Source organism: Primulina tabacum, unplaced genomic scaffold (assembly GCF_025594145.1).
Source record: "Primulina tabacum isolate GXHZ01 unplaced genomic scaffold, ASM2559414v2 Contig1291, whole genome shotgun sequence".
Taxonomy (NCBI): Eukaryota; Viridiplantae; Streptophyta; class Magnoliopsida; order Lamiales; family Gesneriaceae; genus Primulina; species Primulina tabacum.
The window spans coordinates 1-20,638 of record NW_027460190.1 but is presented as its reverse complement, the minus strand read 5'-3'; the positions used below and the strand labels follow the sequence as shown (position 1 = coordinate 20,638).

The window sequence follows — 20,638 nt, the reverse complement described above, 5'->3', positions numbered from 1 at the left end:
GGTAAATCGCAATTAGAGGGTCTTAGAGAAGAAATTCGGCTAAAATCTCGTAGCTCTGCGTAGTAATGAGTCTCGTCCGTTTGCCCGTTTACAATCAAATTAGCCTACAATTTTGTTCAAATCCGGCAGTGCCCGAGCTACTTTCATTTAACATGTCTTATCTGGTCCCGATCGAGATTCAATGATTTTGAGCCGAAAATCGTCTGTCAACAAGTAATCAAAAATAGAAAAACACGAAAGGGGTGCAACACGAGGACTTCCCAGGGGCACCCATCCTAGTACTGCGCTTTCCCGCCCAAGCACGCTTAACTTCGGAGTTCTGATAGGATCCGGTGCATTAGTGCTGGTATGATCGCACCCGACATTGAGTGGGATGTTATTCTTATATCCCTCGAGTACGTGTGGAGCGGGCGGCGATGGACAACACGCGGCCCTGCTCTCGCCCAATCATAACCATGAAGTTAAGCGTTCTGCGCTATGGCAGAGCTAGGATGGGTGACCTCCCTGGGAAGACTCGGTCGCGACCGTTACGTAAATTATGGATAAAACAGTCGAAATATTGTTTTAATGAGTTAACCGTCTCCGGAGTAATCTGCGTCCATACCTTCCGCACAGAACCGGCTCACGACAACAAAAATCGATAAATGTTCCCCAGAAAATAGAAAAAAAATAAGAAGAAGGAAATAACGAAGTAAAGCTATTATTATGCCTGGGATACGATAAAATGGGAACCGGAATCGAATTTCGAACTTCCTAAGCGGATTTCTCGAGGAAACGAAAGCTGAACAAAGCGGTTAAATCGCAAATTAGAGGGTCTTAGAGAAGGAATTCGGCTAAAATCTCGTCAGCTATTGCGTAGTAATGAGTCTCCTCCGTTTGCCCGTTTACAATCAAATTAGCCTACAATTTTTGTCCAAATCCGGCAGTGCCCGAGCTACTTTCATTCACATGTCTTATCTGGTCCCGATCGAGATTCAGATGATTTGAGCCGAAAATCGTTCTGTCACCAAGTAATCAAAAATACGAAACACGAAAAAGGGTGGCAACACGAGGACTTCCCAGGGGGTGCACCCATCCTTAGTAATGCTCTCGCCCAAGCACGCTTAACTTCGGAGTTCTTGATGGGATCGGTGCATTAGTGCTGGTATGATCGCACCCGACATTGAGTGGGATGTTTATCTTATATCCTCGAGTACGTGTGGAGCGGGCGGCGATGGACAACACGCGGCACTGCTCTCGCCCAATCATAACCATTGAAGTTAAGCGTTCTGGCAGCGGATGCAGAGCTTAGGATGGGTACCTCCCTGGGAAGGACCTCGTGTCTGCGACCGTTTACGTAATTACGGATACAACAGTAGTCGAAATAATGGTTTTAAGAGTTAACCGTCTCCGGTGTAATCTGCGTCTACCCTTCCGCACAGAACCGGCTCACGACAACAAAATCGATAATGTTCCCAGGAAAATAGAAAAAAATAAGAAGAAGAAAAACGAATGTAAAGCTATTATATGCCTGGATACGATAAAATGGAACCGGAATCGAATTTCAACTTCCTAAGCGGATTTCTCGAGGAAACGAAAGCTAACAGAAGCGGTAAATCGCAAATTAGAGGGTCTTAGAGAAGAATTCGGATAAAATCGCGTCAGCTCATGCGTAGTAATGAGTCTCGTCCGTTTGCCGTTTACAATAAAATTAGCCTACAATTTTGTCAAATCCGGCAGTGCCCGAGCTACTTTCATTTAACTGTCTTATTGGTCCCGATCGAGATTCAGATGATTTGAGCCGAAAATCGTCTGTCAACAAGTAATCAAAAATAGAAAAACACGAAAAGGGGTGCAACACGAGGACTTCCCAGGGGTGAGATGTTTATTCTTATATCCTTCGAGTACGGGTGAGCAAGCGGCGATGGACAACACGCGGCACTGTTCGCCCTAATCATAACCATGAAGTTAAGCGTTCTGGCGCGATGGCAGAGCTGGATGGGACCTCCCTGGGAAGACCTCGTGTCGCGACCGTTTACGTAAATTATGGATAAAACAGTCGAAATAATTGTTTTTAATGAGTTAACCGTCTCCAGAGTAATCTGCGTCATACCCTTCCGCACAGAACCGGCTCACGACAACAAAAATCGATAAATGTTCCCAGAAAATAGAAAAAAAATAAGAAGAAGGAAATAACGAATGTAAAGCTGTATTATGCTTGGGATACGATAAAATGGAACCGGAATCGAATTTCAACTTCCTAAGCGGATTTCTCGAGAAACGAAAGCTTAACAGAAGCGGTAAATCGCAAATTAGAGGGTCTTAGAGAAGAATTCGGCTAAAATCTCGTCAGCTCATTGCGTAGTAATGAGTCTCGTCCGTTTGCCCGTTTTACAATCAAATTAGCCTACAATTTTGTCCAAATCCGGCAGTGCCCGAGCTACTTTCATTTAACATGTCTTATCTGGTCCCGATCGAGATTCAGATGATTTGAGCCGAAAATCGTCTGTCAACAAGTAATCAAAAATAGAAAAACACGAAAAGGGGTGCAACACGAGGACTTCCCAGGGGGTCACCCATCCTAGTACTGCGCTTTCGCCCAAGCACGCTTAACTTCGGAGTTCTGATGGGATCCGGTGCATTAGTGCTGGTATGATCGCACCCGACATTGAGTGGGATGTTTATTCTTATATCCCTCGAGTACGTGCGGAGCGGGCGGCGATGGACAACACGCGGCCCTGCTCTCGCCCAATCATAACCATGAAGTTAAGCGTTCTGGCGCGATGGCAGAGCTAGGATGGGTGACCTCCCTAGAAAGACTCGTATCGCGACAGTTTATGTAAATTATGGATAAAACAGTCGAAATAATAGTTTTTAATGAGTTCACCGTCTCAGGAGTAATCTGCGTCATACCCTTCCGCACAGAACCGGCTCACGACAACAAAAATCGATAAATGTTCCCAGAAAATAGAAAAAAAATAAGAAGAAGGAAATAACGAATGTAAAGCTATTATTATGCCTCGGATACGATAAAATGGAACCTGAATCGAATTTCGAACTTCCTAAGGCGGATTTCTCGAGGAAACGAAAGCTTGAACAAAAGCGGTAAATCGCAAATTAGAGGGTCTTAGAGAAGAATTCGGATAAAATCTCGTCAGCTTCATTGCGTAGTAATGAGTCTCGTCCGTTTGCCCGTTTACAATCAAATTAGCCTACAATTTTGTTCAAATCCGGCAGTGCCCGAGCTACTTTCATTTAACATGTCTTATCTGGTCCCGATCGAGATTCAGATGATTTGAGCCGAAATCGTATGTCAACAAGTAATCAAAAATAGAAAAACACGAAAGGGGTGGCAACACGAGGACTTCCCAGGGGTCACCCATCCTAGTACTGCTCTTTCGCCCAAGCACGCTTAACTTCGGAGTTCTGATGGGATCCGGTGCATTAGTGCTGGTATGATCGCACCCGACATTGAGTGGGATGTTTATTCTTATATCCCTCGAGTACGTGTGGAAGCGGGCGGCGATGGACAACACGCGGCCATGCTCTCGCCCAATCATAACCATGAAGTTAAGCGTTCTGGCTCGATGGCAGAGGTAGGATGGGTGACCTCCCTGGGAAGACCTCGTGTCGCGACCGTTTACGTAAATTATGGATAAAACAGTCGAAATAATTGTTTTTAATGAGTTCACCGTCTCCGGAGTAATCTGCGTCATACCCTTCCGCACAGAACCGGCTCACGACAACAAAAATCGATAAATGTTCCCAGAAAATAAAAAAAAATAAGAAGAAGGAAATAACGAATGTAAAGCTATTATTATTCTTAGGATACGATAAAATGGAACCAGAATCGAATTTCGAACTTCCTAGCGGATTTCTCGAAGAAAAGGAAAGCTGAACAGAAGCGGTAAATCGCAAATTAGAGGGTCTTAGAGAAGGAATTCGGCTAAAATCTCGTCAGCTCATTGCGTAGTAATGAGTCTCGTCCGTTTGCCCGTTTACAATCAAATTAGCCTACAATTTTGTCCAAATCCGGCAGTGCCCGAGCTACTTTCATTTAACATGTCTTATCTAGTCCCGATCGAGATTCAGATGATTTGAGCCGAAAATCGTCTGTCAACAAGTAATCAAAAATAGAAATACACGAAAAAGGGTGCAACACGAGGACTTCCCAGGGGGTCACCCATCCTAGTACTGCTCTCGCCCAAGCACGCTTAACTTCGGAGTTCTGATGGGATCCGGTATGCATTAGTGCTGGTATGATAGCACCCGATCATTGAGTGGGATGTTTATTCTTACATCCCTCGAGTACGGGTGAAGCAAGCGGCGATGGACAACACGCGGCACTGTTCTCGCCCAATCAGAACCATGAAGTTAAGCGTTCTGGCGCGATGGCAGAGCTAGGATGGGTGACCTCCCTGGGAAGACCTCGTGTCGCGACCGTTTACGTAAATTATGGATAAAACAGTTGAAATAATTGTTTTTAATGAGTTAACCGTCTCCGGAGTAATCTGCGTCATACCCTTCCGCACAGAACCGGCTCACGACAACAAAAATCGATAAATGTTCCCAGAAAATAGAAAAAAAAATAAGAAGAAGGAAATAACAAATGTACAGCAATTATTATGTTTGGGATACGATAAAATGGAACCGGAATCGAATTTCAAACTTCCTAAGCGGATTTCCCGAGGAAACGAAAGCTTAACAGAAGCGGTAAATCGCAAATTAGAGTGTCTTAGAGATGGAATTCGGCTAAAATCTCGTCAGCTCATTGCGTAGTAATGAGTCTCGTCCGTTTGCCGTTTACAATCAAATTAGCCTACAATTTTGTCCAAATCCGGCATTTCCCGAGCTACTTTCATTTCACATGTCTTATATGGTCTCGATCGAGATTCAGATGATTTGAGCCGAAAATCGTCTGTCAACAAGTAATCAAAAATAGAAAAACACGAAAAGGGGTGCAACACGAGGACTTCCCAGGGGGTCACACATCCTAGTACTGCGCTTTCGCCCAAGCACGCTTAACTTCGGAGTTCTGATGGGATCCGGTGCATTAGTGCTGGTATGATCGCACCCGACATTGAGTGGGATGTTTATTCTTATATCCCTCGAGTACGTGTGGAGCGGGCGGCGATGGACAACACGCGGCAATGCTCGCGCCCAATCATAACCATGAAGTTAAGCGTTCTGGCGCGATGGCAGAGCTAGGATGGGTGACCTCCCTTGGAAGACCTCGTGTCGCGACCGTTTACGTAAATTATGGATAAAACAGTCAAAATAATTGTTTTTAATGAGTTCACCGTCTCCAGAGTAATCTGCGTCATACCCTTCCGCACAGAACCGGCTCACAACAACAAAAATCGATAAATGTTCCCAGAAAATAGAAAAAAAAATAAGAAGAAGGAAATAACGAATGTAAAGCTATTATTATGCCTGGGATACGATAAAATGGAATCGGAATCGAATTTCGAACTTCCTAGGCGGATTTCTCGAGGAAACGAAAGCTTAACAGAAGCGGTAAATCGTAAATTAGAGGGTCTTAGAGAAGGAATTCGGCTAAAATCTCGTCAGCTCATTGCGTAGTAATGAGTCTCGTCCGTTTGCCCGTTTACAATCAAATTAGCCTACAATTTTGTCCAAATCCGGCAGTGCCCGAGCTACTTTCATTTCACATGTCTTATCTGGTCCCGATCGAGATTCAGATGATTTGAGCCGAAACTCGTCTGTCAACAAGTAATCAGAAATAGAAAAACACGAAAAGGGGTGCAACACGAGGACTTCCCAGGGGGTCACCCATCCTAGTACTGCTCTCGCCCAAGCATGCTTAACTTCGGAGTTCTGATGGGATCCGGTGCATTAGTGCTGGTATGATCGCACCCGACATTGAGTGGGATGTTTATTCTTATATCCCTCGAGTACGTGTGGAGCGGGCGGCGATGGACAACATGCGGCACTGCTCTCGCCCAATCATAACCATGAAGTTAAGCGTTCTGGCGCGATGGCAGAGCTATGATGGGTGACCTCCCTGGGAAGACCTCGTGTCGCGACCGTTTACGTAATTTATGGATAAAATAGTCGAAATATTGTTTTTAATGAGTTGACCGTCTCCGGAGTAATCTGCGTCATACCCTTCCACACAGAACCGACTCACGACAACAAAAATGAATAAATGTTCCCAGAAAATAGAAAAAAAAATAAGAAGAAGGAAATAACGAATGTAAAGCTATTATTATGCTTGGGATACGATAAAGTGGAACCCGAATCGAATTTCGAACTTTCTAAGCGGATTTCTCGAGGAAACGAAAGCTTAACAGAAGCGGTAAATCGCAGATTAGAGGGTCTTAGAGAAGGAATTCGGATAAAATCTCGTCAACTCATTGCGTAGTAATGAGTCTCGTCCGTTTGCCCGTTTACAATCAAATTAGCCTACAATTTTGTCCAAATCCGGCAGTGCCCGAGCTACTTTCATTTCACATGTTTTATCTGGTCCCGATCGAGATTCAGATGATTTGAGCCGAAAATCGTCTGTCAACAAGTAATCAAAAATAGAAAAACACGAAAAGGGGTGCAACACGAGAACTTCCCAGGGGGTCACCCATCCTAGTACTGCACTTTCGCCCAAGCACGCTTAACTTCGGAGTTCTGATGGGATCCGATGCATTAGTGCTGGTATGATCGCACCCGACATTGAGTGGGATGTTTATTCTTATATCCCTCGTGTACGTGTGGAGCGGGCGGCGATGGACAACACGCGGCACTGCTCTCGCCCAATCATAACCATGAAGTTAAGCGTTCTGGCGCGATGGCAGAGCTAGGATGGGTGACCTCCCTGGGAAGACCTCGTGTCGCGACCGTTTACGTAAATTATGGATAAAACAGTCGAAATAATTGTTTTTAATGAGTTCACCGTCTCCGGAGTAATCTGCGTCATACCCTTCCGCCCAAAACCGGCTCACGACAACAAAAATCGATAAATGTTCCCAGAAAATAGAAAAAAAAATAAGAAGAAGGAAATAACGAATGTAAAGCTGTTATTATGCCTGGGATACGATAAAATGGAACCGGAATCGAATTTCGAACTTCCTAAGCGGATTTCTCGAGGAAACGAAAGCTTAACAGAAGCGGTAAATCGCAAATTAGAGGGTCTTAGAGAAGAAATTCGGATAAAATCTCGTCAGCTCATTGCGTAGTAATGAGTCTCGTCCGTTTGCCCGTTTACAATCAAATTAGCCTACAATTTTGTCCAAATCCGGTAGTGCCCAAGCTACTTTCATTTCACATGTCTTATCTGGTCCCGATCGAGATTCAGATGATTTGAGCCGAAAATCGTCTGTCAACAAGTAATCAAAAATAGAAAAACACGAAAAGGGGTGCAACACGAGGACTTCTATGAATGTAAAGCTATTATTATTCCTGGGATACGATAAATGGATCCGGAATCGAATTTCGAACTTCCTAAACGGATTTTTTGAGGAAACGAAACATTAACAGAAGTTGTAAATCGCAACTTAGAGGGTCTTAGAGAAGAAATTTAGCTAAATCTCGCGAGCACTTTGCGGAGTAATGAGTCTCGTCCGTTTGCCCGTTTACAATAAAATTAGCCTACAATTTTGTCCAAATCAGGCAGTACCCGAGCTACGCTGATTTCACATGTCTTATTTGGTCCCGATCGAGATTCAGATGATTTGAGCAGAAAATCGTCCGTCAACAAGTAATCAAAAATAGAAAAACACGAAAAGGGGTGCAACACGAGGACTTCCCAGGTGGTCACCGATCCTAGTACTGCGCTTCGCCCAAGCACGCTTAACTTCGGAGTTCTGATGGGATCCGGTGCATTAGTGCTGGTATGATCGCACTCGACATTGAGTGGGATGTTTATTCTTATATCCCTCGAGTACGTGTGGAGCGGCGGCGATGGACAACACGTGGCACTGCTCTCGCCCAATCATAACCATGAAGTTAAGCGTTCTGGCGCGATGGCAGAGCTAGGATGGGTGACCTCCCTGGGAAGACCACGTGTCGCGACCGTTTACGTAAATTATGGATAAAACAGTCGAAATAATTGTTGTAATGAGTTATTCGTCTCCGGAGTAATCTGCGTCATACCCTTCCGCACAGAACCGGCTCACGACAACAAAATACGATAAATGTTCCCAGAAAATAGAAAAAAAATAAGAAGAAGGAAATAACGAATGTAAAGCTATTATTATGCCTCGGCTACGATAAAATGGAACCGGAATCGAATTTCGAACTTCCTAAGCGGATTTCTCGAGAAAACGAAAGCTTAACAGAAGCGGTAAATCGCAAATTAGAGGGTCTTAAAGAAGGAATTCGGCTAAAATCTCGTCAGCTCATTGCGTAGTAATGAGTCTCGTCCGTTTGCCCGTTTACAATCAAATTAGCCTACAATTTTGTCCAAATCCGGCAGTGCCCGAGGCTACTTTCATTTCACATGTCTTATCTGGTCCCGATCGAGATTCAGATGATTTGAGCCGAAACTCGTCTGTCAACAAGTAATCAAAATAGAAAACACGAAAAGGGGTGCAACACGAGGACTTCCCAGGGGGTCACCCATCCTAGTACTGCGCTTTCGCCCAAGCACGCTTAACTCGGAGTTCTGATGGGATCGTGCACTTAGTGCTGGTATGATCGCACCCTGACATTGAGTGGATGTTATTCTTATATCCCTCGACGACGTGTGGACGCGGGCGGCGATGGACAACCGCGGCACTGCTCTCGCCCAATCATAACCATGAAGTTAAGCGTTCTGGCCGCGATGGCAGAGTAGGATGGGTGACCTCCCATGGAAGACCTCGTGTCGCGACGTTTACGTAAATATGGATAAAACAGTCGAAATAATTGTTTTACTGAGTTCACGTCTCCGGAGTAATCTGCGTCATACCCTTCCGCACAGAACCGGCTCACGACAACAAAATCGATATAATGTTCCAGAAAATAGAAAAAAATAAGAAGAAGGAAATAACGAATGTAAAGCTATTATTATGCCTCGGATACGAATAAAATTGAACCGGAATCGAATTTCGAACTTCCTAGCGGATTTTCTCGAGAAACGAAAGCTGTAACAGAAGCGGTAAATCGCAAATTAGAGGGTCTTAGAGAAGGAATTCGGCATAAAATCTCGTCAGCTCATTGCGTAGTAATGAGTCTCGTCCGTTTGCCCGTTTACAATCAAATTAGCCTAGCAATTTTGTCCAAATCCGGCAGTGCCCTGAGCTACTTTCATTTAACATGTCTTATCTGGTCCCGATCGAGATTTCAGATGATTTGAGCCGAAATCGTCTGTCAACAAGTATCAGAAAATAGAAAAACACGAAAAGAGGGTGCAACACGAGGACTTCCCAGGGGGTCACCCATCCTAGTACTGCTCTCGCCCAAGCACGCTTAACTTCGGAGTTTGATGGGATCCGGTGCATTAGTGCTGGTATGATCGTACCCGACATTTGAGTGGGTATGTTTATTCTTATATCCCTCGAGTACGTGTGGAGCTGGCGGCGATGGACAACACGCGGCACTGCTCTCGCCCAATCATAACCATGAAGTTAAGCCGTTCTGGCGCGATGGCAGAGCTAGGATGGGTGACCCTCCCTGGAAGACCCGTGTCGCGACCGTTTACGTAAATTATGGATAAAACCGTCGAAATAATTGTTTTTTAATGAGTTAACAGTCTCCGGAGTAATCTGCGTCCTTACCCTTCCGCACAGAACCGGCTCACGACAACAAAAATCGAATAAATGTGTCCAGAAAATAGAAAAAAAATAAGAAGAAGGAAATAACGAATGTAAAGCTATTATTATGCTTAGGATACGATAAAATGGAACCGGAATCGAATTTCGAACTTCCTAAGCGGATTTCTCGAGGAAAACGAAGCTTACCAGAAGCGGTAAAATCGCAATTAGAGGGTCTTAGAGAAGGAATTCGGCTAAAATCTCGTCAGCTCATTGCGTAGTAATGAGTCTCGTCCGTTTGCCCGTTTACAATCAAATTAGCCTACAATTTTGTCCAAATCCGGCAGTGCCCGAGCTACTTTCATTTCACATGTCTTTATCTGGTCCCGATCGAGATTCAGATGATTTGAGCCGAAAATCGTCTGTCAACAGTAATCAAAAATAGAAAAACACGAAAAGGGGTGCAACACGAGGACTTCCAGGGGGTTCACCCATCCTAGTACTGCGCTTCGCCCAAGCACGCTTAACTTCGGAGTTCTGATGGGATCCGGTGCATTAGTGCCTGGTATGATCGCACCCGACATTGGAGTGGGATGTTTATTCTTATATCCCTCGAGTACGTGTGGAGCGGGCGGCGATGGACAACACGCGGCACTGCTCTCGCCCAATCATAACCATGAAGTTAAGCGTTCTGGCGCGGATTGGCAGAGCTAGGATGGTGACCTCCTGGGAAGACCTCGTGTCGCGACCGTTTACGTAAATTATGGATAAAACAGTCGAAATAATTGTTTTTAATGAGTTACACCGTCTCCGGAGTAATCTGCGTCATACCCTTCCGCCAGAACCGGCTCACGACACACAAAATCGAATAAATGTTCCCAGAAAATAGAAAAAAATAAGAAGAAGGAAATAACGAATGTAAAGCTTATGCTAGGATAAAGATAAAATGGAACCGGAATCGATTTCGAACTTCCCTAGGCGGATGTCTCTGAGGAAACGAAAGCTTGAACCAAAGCGGCTAAATCGCAAATTAGAGGGTCTAGAGAAGGAATTCGGATAAAATCTCGTCAGCTTCATTGCGTAGTAATGAGTCTCGTCCGTTTTCCCATTTTACAATCAAATTAGCCTACAATTTTGTCAAATCCGGCAGTACCGATACTTTCATTTCCACATGTCTTATCTTGTCCGATCGCGATTCAGATGATTTGAGCCGAAAATCGTCTGTCAACAAGTAATCAAAATAGAAAAACACGAAAGGGGTGCAACACGAGGACTCCAGGGAGGTCACCCATCCTAGTACTGCTCTTCGCCCAAGCACGCTTAACTTCGTAGTTCTGATGGGATCCGAGCATTAGTGCTGGATGATCGCACGCCGACATTGAGTGGGAGTTTATTCTTATATCCCTCGAGTACGTGTGGAGCGGGCGGCGATGGACAACACGCGGCACTGCTCTCGCCCAATCATAAACCATGAGTTAAGCGTTCTGGCGCGATGGCAGAGCTAGATGGGTGACCTCCTGGGAAGACCTCGTGTCGCGACCGTTTACTTAAATTATGGATAAAACAGTCGAAATAATTAGTTTTTAATGAGTTCCACCGTCTCCGGAGTAATCTGCGTCATATCCCTTCCGCACAGAACCGGCTCACGACAACAAAAATCGATAAAATGTTCCCAGAAAATAGAAAAAAAAAATAGAAAGAAGGAAATAACGAATGTAAAGCTATTTATATGCTGGGATACGATAAAAATGGAACCGGAATCGAATTTCGCAACTTCCTAAGCGGATTTCTCGAGGAAACGAAAGCTTAACAGAAGCGGTAAATCGCAAATTAGAGGGTCTTAGAGAAGGAATTCGGCTAAAATCTCGTCAGCTCATTGCGTAGTAATGAGTCTCGTCCGTTGCCCTTTTAACTCAAATTAGCCTACAATTTGTTCCAAATCCGGCAGTGCCCGAGCTACTTTCATTTCACATGTCTTATCTAGTCCCGATCGATATCAGATGAGTTGAGCCGAAAATCGTCTGTAACAGTAATCAAAAATAGGAAATACACGAAAGGGTGCAACACGAGGACTTCCCAGGGGGTGTCACCATCCTAGTACTGCTCTCGCCAAGCACGCTTAACTTCGGAGTCTGATGGGATCCGTGCATTAGTGCTGGTATGATAGCACCGATCATTATATGGGATGTTTATCTTATATCCCTCGAGTACGGGTGGAGCAGGCGGCGATGGCCAACACGCGGCACTGTTCTCGCCCAATCAGAACAATGAAGTTAAGGTTCTGGCGTCGATGGCAGAGCTAGGATGGGTGACCTCTCTGGGAAGAACTCGTGTCGCGACCGTTTACGTAAATTATGGATAAAACAGTCGAACTAATGTTTTTAATGAGTTACGTCTCCGGAGTAACTGCGCTATACCCTTCCCACAGAAACCGGCTCACGACAACAAAACGATAAATGTTCCCAGAAAATAAAAAAATAAGAAGAAGGAAATAACGAATGTAAAGCTATTATTATCTTTGGGATACGATAAAATGGAACCGGAATCGAATTTCCAACTCCTAAGCGGATTTCTCGAGGAAACGAAAGCTTAACAGAAGCGGTAAATCGCAAATTAGAGGGTCTAGAGAGGAATTCGGCTATAATCTCGTCAGCTCATTGCGTAGTAATGAGTTCGGTCCGCTTTGCCCGTTTACAATCAAATTAGCTACAATTTTGTCCAAATCCGGCATTGCCCGAGCTACTTCATTTCACAGGTCTATCTGGTCCCGATCGAGATTCAGATGATTTGAGCCGGAAACATCGTCGTCAACAAGTAATTCAAAAATAGGAATAACACGAAAGGGGTGCAACACGAGGACTTCCCAGGGGTCACCCATCCTAGTACTTCGCTATCGCCCAAGCACGCTTAACTTCGGAGTTCTGATGGGATCCGATGCATTAGTGCTGGTATGATCGCACCCGACATTGAGTGGGATGTTTATTCTTATATCCCTCGAGTACGTGTGGAGCGGGCGGCGATGGACAACACGCGGCACTGCTCTCGCCCAATCATAACCATGAAGTTAAGCGTTCTGGCGCGATGGCAGGAGCTAGGATGGGTGACCTCCCTGGAAGACCTCGGTCGCGACCGTTTACGTAAATTATGGATAAAACAGTCGAAATAATTGTTTTTAATGAGTTAACCGTCTCCGGAGTAATCTGCGTCATACCCTTCCGCACAGAACCGGCTCACGACAACAAAAATCGATAAATGTTCCCATAAAATAGAAAAAAAAATAAGAAGAAGGAAATACGAATTGTACAGCTATTATTATGCTTGGGATACGATAAAATGGAACCGGAATCGAATTTCGAACTTCCTAGCGGATTTCTCGAGGAAACGAAAGCTTAACAGAAGCGTAAATCGCAAATTAGAGTGTCTTAGAGAAGGAATTCGGCTAAAATCTCGTCAGCTCATTGCGTAGTAATGAGTCTCGTCCGTTTGCCCGTTTACAATCAAATTAGCCTACAATTTTGTCCAAATCCGGCAGTGCCCGAGCTACTTCATTTCACATGTCTTATCTGGTTCCGATCGAGATTCAGATGATTTGAGCCGAAAATCGTCTGTCAACAAGTAATCAAAAATAGAAAAACACGAAAAGGGGTTGCAACACGAGGACTTCCCAGGGGGTCCACCCATCCTAGTACTGCTCTTCGCCCAAGCACGCTTAACTTCGGAGTTCTGATGGATCCGGTGCATTAGTGCTGGTATGATCGCACCCGACATTGAGTGGGATGTTTATTCTTATATCCCTCGAGTACGTGTGGAGCGGGCGGCGATGGACAACACGCGGCACTGCTCTCGCCCAATCATAACCATGAAGTTAAGCGTTCTGGCGCGATGGCAGAGCTATGGATGGGTGACCTCCCTGGGAAGACCTCGTGTCGCGACCGTTTACGTAAATTATGGATAAAACAGTCGAAATAATTGTTTTTAATGAGTTGCACCGTCTCCGGAGTAATCTGCGTCATACCCTTCCGCACAGAACCGGCTCACGACAACAAAAATCGATAAATGTTCCCAGAAAATAGAAAAAAAATAAGAAGAAGGAAATAACGAATGTAAAGCTATTATTATGCCTGGGATACGATAAAATGGAAACCGGAATCGAATTTCGAACTTCCTAAGCGGATTTCTCGAGGAAACGAAAGCTTAACAGAAGCGGTAAATCGCAATTAGAGGGTCTTAGAGAAGGAATTCGGCTAAAATCTCGTCAAGCTCATTGCGTAGTAATGAGTCTCGTCCGTTTGCCCGTTTACAATCAAATTAGCCTACAATTTTGTCCAAATCCGGCAGTGCCCGAGCTACTTTCATTTCACATGTCTTATCTGGTCCCGATCGAGATTCAGATGATTTGAGCCGAAAATCGTCTGTCAACAAGTAATCAAAAATAGAAAAACACGAAAAGGGGTGCAACACGAGGACTTCCCAGGGGGTCACCCCATCCTAGTACTGCCTTTCGCCCAAGCACGCTTAACTTCGGAGTTCTGATGGGATCCGATGCATTAGTGCTGGTATGACGCACCGACATTGAGTGGGATGTTTATTCTTATATCCCTCGAGTACGTGTGGAAGCGGGCGGCGATGGACAACACGCGGCCATGCTCTCGCCCAATCATAACCATGAAGTTAAGCGTTCTGGCGCGATGGCAGAGCTAGGATGGGTGACCTCCCTGGGAAAGACCTCGTGTCGCGACCGTTTACGTAAATTATGGATAAACAGTCGAAATAATTGTTTTTAATGAGTTCACCGTCTCGGAGTAATCTGCCGTCATACCCTTCCGCACCAAAACCGGCTCACGACAACAAAATCGATAAATGTTCCCAGAAAATAGAAAAAAAAATAAGAAGAGAAATAACGAATGTAAAGCTATTATTATGCTGGGATACGATAAAATGGAACCGGAATCGAATTTTCGAACTTCTAAGCGGATTCTCGAGGAAACGAAAGCTTAACAGAAGCGGTAAATCGCAAATTAGAGGGTATTAGAGAAGAAATTCGGACTAAAATCTCGTCAGCTCATTGCGTAGTAATGAGTCTCGTCCGTTTGCCGTTACAATCAAATTAGCCTACAATTTTGTCCAAATCCGGCAGTGCCCGAGCTACTTTCATTTCACATGTCTTATCTGGTCCCGATCGAGATTCAGATGATTTGAGCCGAAAATCGTCTGTCAAACAAGTAATCAAAAATAGAAAAACACGAAAAGGGGTGTGCCAACACGAGGACTTCCCAGGGGGTCACCCATCCTAAGTACTAGCTCTCGCCAAGCACGCTTAACTTCGGAGTTCTGATGGGATCCGGTGCATTAGTGCTGGTATGATCGCACTACCGACATTAAGTGGATTGTTATTCTTATATCCCTCGAGTACTTGTGGAGCGGGCGGCGAATGGACAACACGCGGCACTGCTCTCTCCCAATCATAACCATGAAGTTAAGCGTTCTGGCGCGATGGCAGAGCTTAGGATGGGTGACCTCCCTGGGAAGACCTCGTGTCGCGACCGTTTACGTAAATTATGGATAAAACAGTCGAAATAATTGTTTTTAATGAGTTAACCGTCTCCGGAGTAATCTGCGTCATAACCCTTCCGCACAGAACCGGCTCACGACAACAAAAATCGATAAATGTTCCAGAAAATAGGAAAAAAAATAAGAAGAAGGAAATAACGAATGTAAAGCTATTATATATGCCCTTGGGATACGATAAAATGGAACCGAATCGAATTTCGAACTTCCTAAGCGGATTTCTCGAGGAAACGAAAGCTTAACAGAAGCGGTAAATCGCAAATTAGAGGTCTTAAGAGAAGGAATTCGGCTAAAATCTCGTCAGCTCATGCGTAGTAATGATCTCGTCCGTTTGCCCGTTTACAATCAAATTAGCCTACAATTTTTGTCCAAATCCGGCAGTGCCGAGCTACTTTCATTTCACATGTCTTATATGGTCCCGATCGAGATTCAGATGATTTGAGCCGAAACTCGTCTGTCAACAGTAATCAAAAATAGAAAAACACGAAAAGGGGTGCAACACGAGGACTTCCCAGGGGGTCACCCATCCTAGTACTGCGCTCTCGCCCAAGAACGCTTAACTTCGGAGTTCTGATGGGATCCGGTGCACTTAGTGCTGGTATGATCGTACCCGACATTGAGTGGGATGTTTATTCTTATATCCCTCGAGTACGTGTGGAGCGGGCGGCGATGGACAACACGCGGCAACTGCTCTCGCCCAATCATAACCTGAAGTTAAGCGTTCTGGCGCGATGGCAGAGCTAGGATGGGTGACCTCCCTGGGAAGACCTCGTGTCGCGACCGTTTACGTAAATTATGGATAAAACAGTCGAAATAATTGTTTTTAATGAGTTCACCGTCTCCGGAGTAATCTGCGTCATACCCTTCCGCACAGAACCGGCTCACGACAACAAAAATCGCTAAATGTTCCAGAAAATAGAAAAAAAAATAAGAAGAAGGAAAATAACGAATGTAAAGCTATTATTATGCCTGGGATACGATAAAATGGAATCGGAATCGAATTGAGAACTTCCTAAGGCGGATTTCTTCGAGGGAAACGAAAGCTTAACAGAAGCGGTAAATCGTAAATTAGAGGGTCTTAGAGAAGGAATTCGGCTAAAATCTCGTCAGCTCATTGCGTAGTAATGAGTCTCGTCCGTTTGCCCGGTTACAATCAAATTAGCCTACAATTTTGTCCAAATCCGGCAGTGCCCGAGCTACTTTCATTTCACATGTCTTATCTGGTCCCGATCGAGATTCAGATGATTTGAGCCGAAACTCGTCTGTCAACAAGTAATCAAAATAGAAAAAACACGAAAAGGGGTGCAACACGAGGACTTCCCAGGGGTTCACCCATCCTAGTAATGCTCTCGCCCAAGGCACTGCTAACTTCGGAGTTCTGATGGGATCCGGTGCATTAGTGCTGGTATGATCGCACCCGACATTGAGTGGGTGTTTATTCTTATATCCCTCGAGTACGTGTGGAGCGGGCGTGGCGATGGACAACATGCGGCACGGTTTCGCCAATCATAACCATGAAGTTAAGCGTTCTGGCGCGATGGCAGAGCTAGGAGGGTGACCCTCCCTGGGGAAGACCTCGTGTCGCGACGTTTACGTAAATTAGGATTAATAACAGTCGAATAATTGTTTTGAATGAGTTGACCGTCTCCGGTAGTAATCTGCGTCACTACCCTTCCGCACAGAACCGGCTCACGACAACAAAATCGATAAATGTTCCAGAAAATAGAAAAAAAATAAAGAAGGAAATAACGAATGTAAGCTATTATTATGCTTGGATACGATAAATGGAACCGAATCGAATTTCGAACTTTCTAGCGGATTTCTCGAGGAAACGAAAGCTTAACAGAAAGCGGTAAATCGCAGAATTAGAGGGTCTTAGAGAAGGAATTCGGATAAATCTCGTCAAGCTCATTGTCGTAGTAATGAGTCTCGTCCGTTTGCCCGTTTACAATCAAATTAGCCTACAATTTTGTCCAAATCCGGCAGTGCCCGAGCTACTTTCATTTCAACATGTTTATCTGTCCCCGATCGAGATTCAGATGATTTGAGCCGAAAACCGTCTGTCCAACAAGTAATCAGAAATAGAAAAACACGAAAAGGGTGCAACACGAGGACTTCCCAGGGGGTCACCCATCCTAGTACTGCACTTTCGCCCAAGCACGCTTAACTTCGGAGTTCTGATGGGATCCGGTGCATTGTGCTGGTATGATCGCACCCAGAATTGAGTGGGATGTTTATTCTTATATCCTCGAGTACGTGTGGAGCGGGCGGCGATGGACAACACGCGGCACTGCTCTCGCCCAATCATAACCATGAAGTTAAGCGTTCTGGCGCGATGGCAGAGCTAGGATGGGTGACCTACCCTGGGAAGACCTCGTGTCGCGACCGTTTACGTAAATTATGGATAAAATAGTCGAAATAATTAGTTTTAATGACTTAACCGTCTCCGGATGTAATCTGCGTCATACCCCTTCCGCCCAGAACCGGCTCACGACAACAAAATCGATAAAATGTTCCCAGAAAATAGAAAAAAAATAAGAAGAAGGAAATAAACGAATGTAAAGCTAGTTATTATGCCTGGGATACGATAAAATGGAACCGGAATCGAATTTCGAACTTCCTAAGCGGATTTCTCGAGAAAACGAAAGCTTAACAGAAGCGGTAAATCGCAAATTAGAGGGTCTTAGAGAAGGAATTCGGCTAAAATCTCGTCAGCTCATTGCGTAGTAATGAGTCTCGTCCGTTTGCCCGTTTACAATCAAATTAGCCTACAATTTTGTCCAAATCCGGCATGTGCCCCGAGCTACTTTCATTTCACATGTCTTATCTGGTCCCGATCGAGATTCAGATGATTTGAGCCGAAAATCGTCTGTCAACAAGTAATCAAAATAGAAAAACACGAAAAAGGGTGCAACACGAGGACTTCCCAGGGGGTCACCCATCCTACTGCTCTCGCCCAAGCACGCTTAACTTCGGAGTTCTGATGGGATCGGTGCATTAGTGCTGGTATGATCGCACCCGACATTGAGTGGGATGTTTATTCTTATATCCCTCGAGTACGTGTGGAGCGGGCGGCGATGGACAACACGCGGCACTGCTCTCGCCCAATCATAACCATGAAGTTAAGCGTTCTGGCGCGATGGCAGAGCTAGGATGGGTGACCTCCCTGGGAAGACCTCGTGTCGCGACCGTTTACGTAAATTATGGATAAAACAGTCGAAATAATTGTTTTTAATGAGTTAACCGTCTCCGGAGTAATCTGCGTCATACCCTTCCGCACAGAACCGGCTCACGACAACAAAAATCGATAAATGTTCCCAGAAAATAGAAAAAAAATAAGAAGAAGGAAATAACGAATGTAAAGCTATTATTATGCCTGGATACGATAAAATGGAACCGGAATCGAATTTCGAACTTCCTAAGCGGATTTCTCGAGGAAACGAAAGCTTAACAGAAGCGGTAAATCGCAAATTAGAGGGTCTTAGAGAAGGAATTCGGCTAAAATCTCGTCAGCTCATTGCGTAGTAATGAGTCTCGTCCGTTTGCCCGTTTACAATCAAATTAGCCTACAATTTTGTCCAAATCCGGCAGTGCCCGAGCTACTTTCATTTCACATGTCTTATCTGGTCCCGATCGAGATTCAGATGATTTGAGCCGAAAATCGTCTGTCAACAAGTAATCAAAATAGAAAAACACGAAAAGGGTGCAACACGAGGACTTCCCAGGGGGTCACCCATCCTAGTACTGCTCTCGCCCAAGCACGCTTAACTTCGGAGTTCTGATGGGATCCGGTGCATTAGTGCTGGTATGATCGCACCCGACATTGAGTGGGATGTTTATTCTTATATCCCTCGAGTACGTGTGGAGCGGCGGCGATGGACAACACGCGGCACTGCTCTCGCCCAATCATAACCATGAAGTTAAGCGTTCTGGCGCGATGGCAGAGCTAGGATGGGTGACCTCCCTGGGAAGACCTCGTGTCGCGACCGTTTACGTAAATTATGGATAAAACAGTCGAAATAATTGTTTTTAATGAGTTAACCGTCTCCGGAGTAATCTGCGTCATACCCTTCCGCACAGAACCGGCTCACGACAACAAAAATCGATAAATGTTCCCAGAAAATAGAAAAAAAATAAGAAGAAGAAATAACGAATGTAAAGCTATTATTATGCCTGGATACGATAAAATGGAACCGGAATCGAATTTCGAACTTCCTAAGCGGATTTCTCGAGGAAACGAAAGCTTAACAGAAGCGGTAAATCGCAAATTAGAGGGTCTTAGAGAAGAATTCGGCTAAAATCTCGTCAGCTCATTGCGTAGTAATGAGTCTCGTCCGTTTGCCCGTTTACAATCAAATTAGCCTACAATTTTGTCCAAATCCGGCAGTGCCCGAGCTACTTTCATTTCACATGTCTTATCTGGTCCCGATCGAGATTCAGATGATTTGAGCCGAAAATCGTCTGTCAACAAGTAATCAAAAATAGAAAAACACGAAAAGGGTGCAACACGAGGACTTCCCAGGGGGTCACCCATCCTAGTACTGCTCTCACGCCCAAGCACAGCTTAACTTCGGAGTTCTGATGGGATCGGGTGCATTAGTGCTGGTATGATCGCACACCACATTGAGTGGGATGTTTATTCTTATATCCCTCGAGTACGTGTGGAGCGGGCGGCGATGGACAACACGCGGCACTGCTCTCCGCCAATCATAACCATGAAGTTAAGCGTTCTGGCGCGATGGCAGAGCTAGGATGGGTGACCTCCTCTGGGAAGACCTCGTGTCGCGACGACCGTTTACGTAAATTATGGATAAAACAGTCGAAATAATTGTTTTTAATGAGTTAACCGTCTCCGGAGTAATCTGCGTCATACCCTTCCGCACAGAACCGGCTCACGACAACAAAATCGATAAATGTTCCCAGAAAATAGAAAAAATAAGAAGAAGAAGGAAATAACGAATGTAAAGCTATTATTATGCCTGGGATACGATAAAATGGAACCGGTAATCGAATTTCGAACTTCCTAAGCGGATTCTCTCGAGAAACGAAAGCTTAACAGAAGCGGTAAATCGCAAATTAGAGGGTCTTAGAGAAGGAATTCGGCTAAAATCTCGTCAGCTCATTGCGTAGTAATGAGTCTCGTCCGTTTGCCCGTTTACAATCAAATTAGCCTACAATTTTGTCCAAATCCGGCAGTGCCCGAGCTACTTTCATTTCACATGTCTTATCTGGTCCGATCGAGATTCAGATGATTTGAGCCGAAAATCGTCTGTCAACAAGTAATCAAAAATAAAACACGAAAAGGGTGCAACACGAGGACTTCCAAGGGGGGTCACCCATCCTAGTACTGCTCTCGCCCAAGCACGCTTAACTTCGAGTTCTAGATGGGATCGGTGTACATTAGT

At 44.9% G+C, this 20,638-nt stretch overlaps 18 non-coding genes and 6 pseudogenes across 18 annotated transcripts; all 24 read right to left on the bottom strand.

The window, feature by feature from the left end:
* Positions 1-239: 239 nt before the first annotated feature.
* Positions 240-360, bottom strand: LOC142536263 (5S ribosomal RNA). The gene has a single exon (XR_012818120.1). It is a non-coding gene; the product is annotated as a 5S ribosomal RNA (ribosomal RNA).
* Positions 361-1,037: 677 nt separating this feature from the next.
* LOC142536268 (5S ribosomal RNA) lies at positions 1,038-1,158 on the bottom strand (annotated as a pseudogene).
* A 1,364-nt stretch (positions 1,159-2,522) lies between these two features.
* Positions 2,523-2,643, bottom strand: LOC142536272 (5S ribosomal RNA). Its single transcript, XR_012818122.1, has one exon. It is a non-coding gene; the product is annotated as a 5S ribosomal RNA (ribosomal RNA).
* Positions 2,644-3,326: 683 nt separating this feature from the next.
* LOC142536255 (5S ribosomal RNA) lies at positions 3,327-3,446 on the bottom strand. Its single transcript, XR_012818112.1, has one exon. It is a non-coding gene; the product is annotated as a 5S ribosomal RNA (ribosomal RNA).
* A 683-nt stretch (positions 3,447-4,129) lies between these two features.
* Positions 4,130-4,250, bottom strand: LOC142536271 (5S ribosomal RNA). Its single transcript, XR_012818121.1, has one exon. It is a non-coding gene; the product is annotated as a 5S ribosomal RNA (ribosomal RNA).
* A 684-nt stretch (positions 4,251-4,934) lies between these two features.
* LOC142536251 (5S ribosomal RNA) lies at positions 4,935-5,055 on the bottom strand. Its single transcript, XR_012818108.1, has one exon. It is a non-coding gene; the product is annotated as a 5S ribosomal RNA (ribosomal RNA).
* A 684-nt stretch (positions 5,056-5,739) lies between these two features.
* LOC142536260 (5S ribosomal RNA) lies at positions 5,740-5,858 on the bottom strand. Its single transcript, XR_012818117.1, has one exon. It is a non-coding gene; the product is annotated as a 5S ribosomal RNA (ribosomal RNA).
* A 683-nt stretch (positions 5,859-6,541) lies between these two features.
* Positions 6,542-6,662, bottom strand: LOC142536273 (5S ribosomal RNA). Its single transcript, XR_012818123.1, has one exon. It is a non-coding gene; the product is annotated as a 5S ribosomal RNA (ribosomal RNA).
* A 1,055-nt stretch (positions 6,663-7,717) lies between these two features.
* LOC142536253 (5S ribosomal RNA) lies at positions 7,718-7,837 on the bottom strand. The gene has a single exon (XR_012818110.1). It is a non-coding gene; the product is annotated as a 5S ribosomal RNA (ribosomal RNA).
* A 680-nt stretch (positions 7,838-8,517) lies between these two features.
* Positions 8,518-8,636, bottom strand: LOC142536267 (5S ribosomal RNA; annotated as a pseudogene).
* Positions 8,637-9,317: 681 nt separating this feature from the next.
* LOC142536249 (5S ribosomal RNA) lies at positions 9,318-9,435 on the bottom strand. Its single transcript, XR_012818107.1, has one exon. It is a non-coding gene; the product is annotated as a 5S ribosomal RNA (ribosomal RNA).
* A 688-nt stretch (positions 9,436-10,123) lies between these two features.
* On the bottom strand, positions 10,124-10,244 carry LOC142536259 (5S ribosomal RNA). Its single transcript, XR_012818116.1, has one exon. It is a non-coding gene; the product is annotated as a 5S ribosomal RNA (ribosomal RNA).
* A 677-nt stretch (positions 10,245-10,921) lies between these two features.
* LOC142536269 (5S ribosomal RNA) lies at positions 10,922-11,038 on the bottom strand (annotated as a pseudogene).
* Positions 11,039-11,720: 682 nt separating this feature from the next.
* Positions 11,721-11,837, bottom strand: LOC142536270 (5S ribosomal RNA; annotated as a pseudogene).
* A 670-nt stretch (positions 11,838-12,507) lies between these two features.
* LOC142536254 (5S ribosomal RNA) lies at positions 12,508-12,627 on the bottom strand. The gene has a single exon (XR_012818111.1). It is a non-coding gene; the product is annotated as a 5S ribosomal RNA (ribosomal RNA).
* A 681-nt stretch (positions 12,628-13,308) lies between these two features.
* LOC142536262 (5S ribosomal RNA) lies at positions 13,309-13,428 on the bottom strand. Its single transcript, XR_012818119.1, has one exon. It is a non-coding gene; the product is annotated as a 5S ribosomal RNA (ribosomal RNA).
* A 686-nt stretch (positions 13,429-14,114) lies between these two features.
* On the bottom strand, positions 14,115-14,234 carry LOC142536264 (5S ribosomal RNA; annotated as a pseudogene).
* A 682-nt stretch (positions 14,235-14,916) lies between these two features.
* Positions 14,917-15,037, bottom strand: LOC142536265 (5S ribosomal RNA; annotated as a pseudogene).
* Positions 15,038-15,723: 686 nt separating this feature from the next.
* LOC142536256 (5S ribosomal RNA) lies at positions 15,724-15,845 on the bottom strand. Its single transcript, XR_012818113.1, has one exon. It is a non-coding gene; the product is annotated as a 5S ribosomal RNA (ribosomal RNA).
* Positions 15,846-16,532: 687 nt separating this feature from the next.
* Positions 16,533-16,652, bottom strand: LOC142536258 (5S ribosomal RNA). The gene has a single exon (XR_012818115.1). It is a non-coding gene; the product is annotated as a 5S ribosomal RNA (ribosomal RNA).
* Positions 16,653-17,330: 678 nt separating this feature from the next.
* On the bottom strand, positions 17,331-17,450 carry LOC142536252 (5S ribosomal RNA). Its single transcript, XR_012818109.1, has one exon. It is a non-coding gene; the product is annotated as a 5S ribosomal RNA (ribosomal RNA).
* Positions 17,451-18,138: 688 nt separating this feature from the next.
* On the bottom strand, positions 18,139-18,253 carry LOC142536261 (5S ribosomal RNA). Its single transcript, XR_012818118.1, has one exon. It is a non-coding gene; the product is annotated as a 5S ribosomal RNA (ribosomal RNA).
* A 680-nt stretch (positions 18,254-18,933) lies between these two features.
* LOC142536248 (5S ribosomal RNA) lies at positions 18,934-19,052 on the bottom strand. Its single transcript, XR_012818106.1, has one exon. It is a non-coding gene; the product is annotated as a 5S ribosomal RNA (ribosomal RNA).
* A 678-nt stretch (positions 19,053-19,730) lies between these two features.
* On the bottom strand, positions 19,731-19,852 carry LOC142536257 (5S ribosomal RNA). The gene has a single exon (XR_012818114.1). It is a non-coding gene; the product is annotated as a 5S ribosomal RNA (ribosomal RNA).
* Positions 19,853-20,638: the final 786 nt, after the last annotated feature.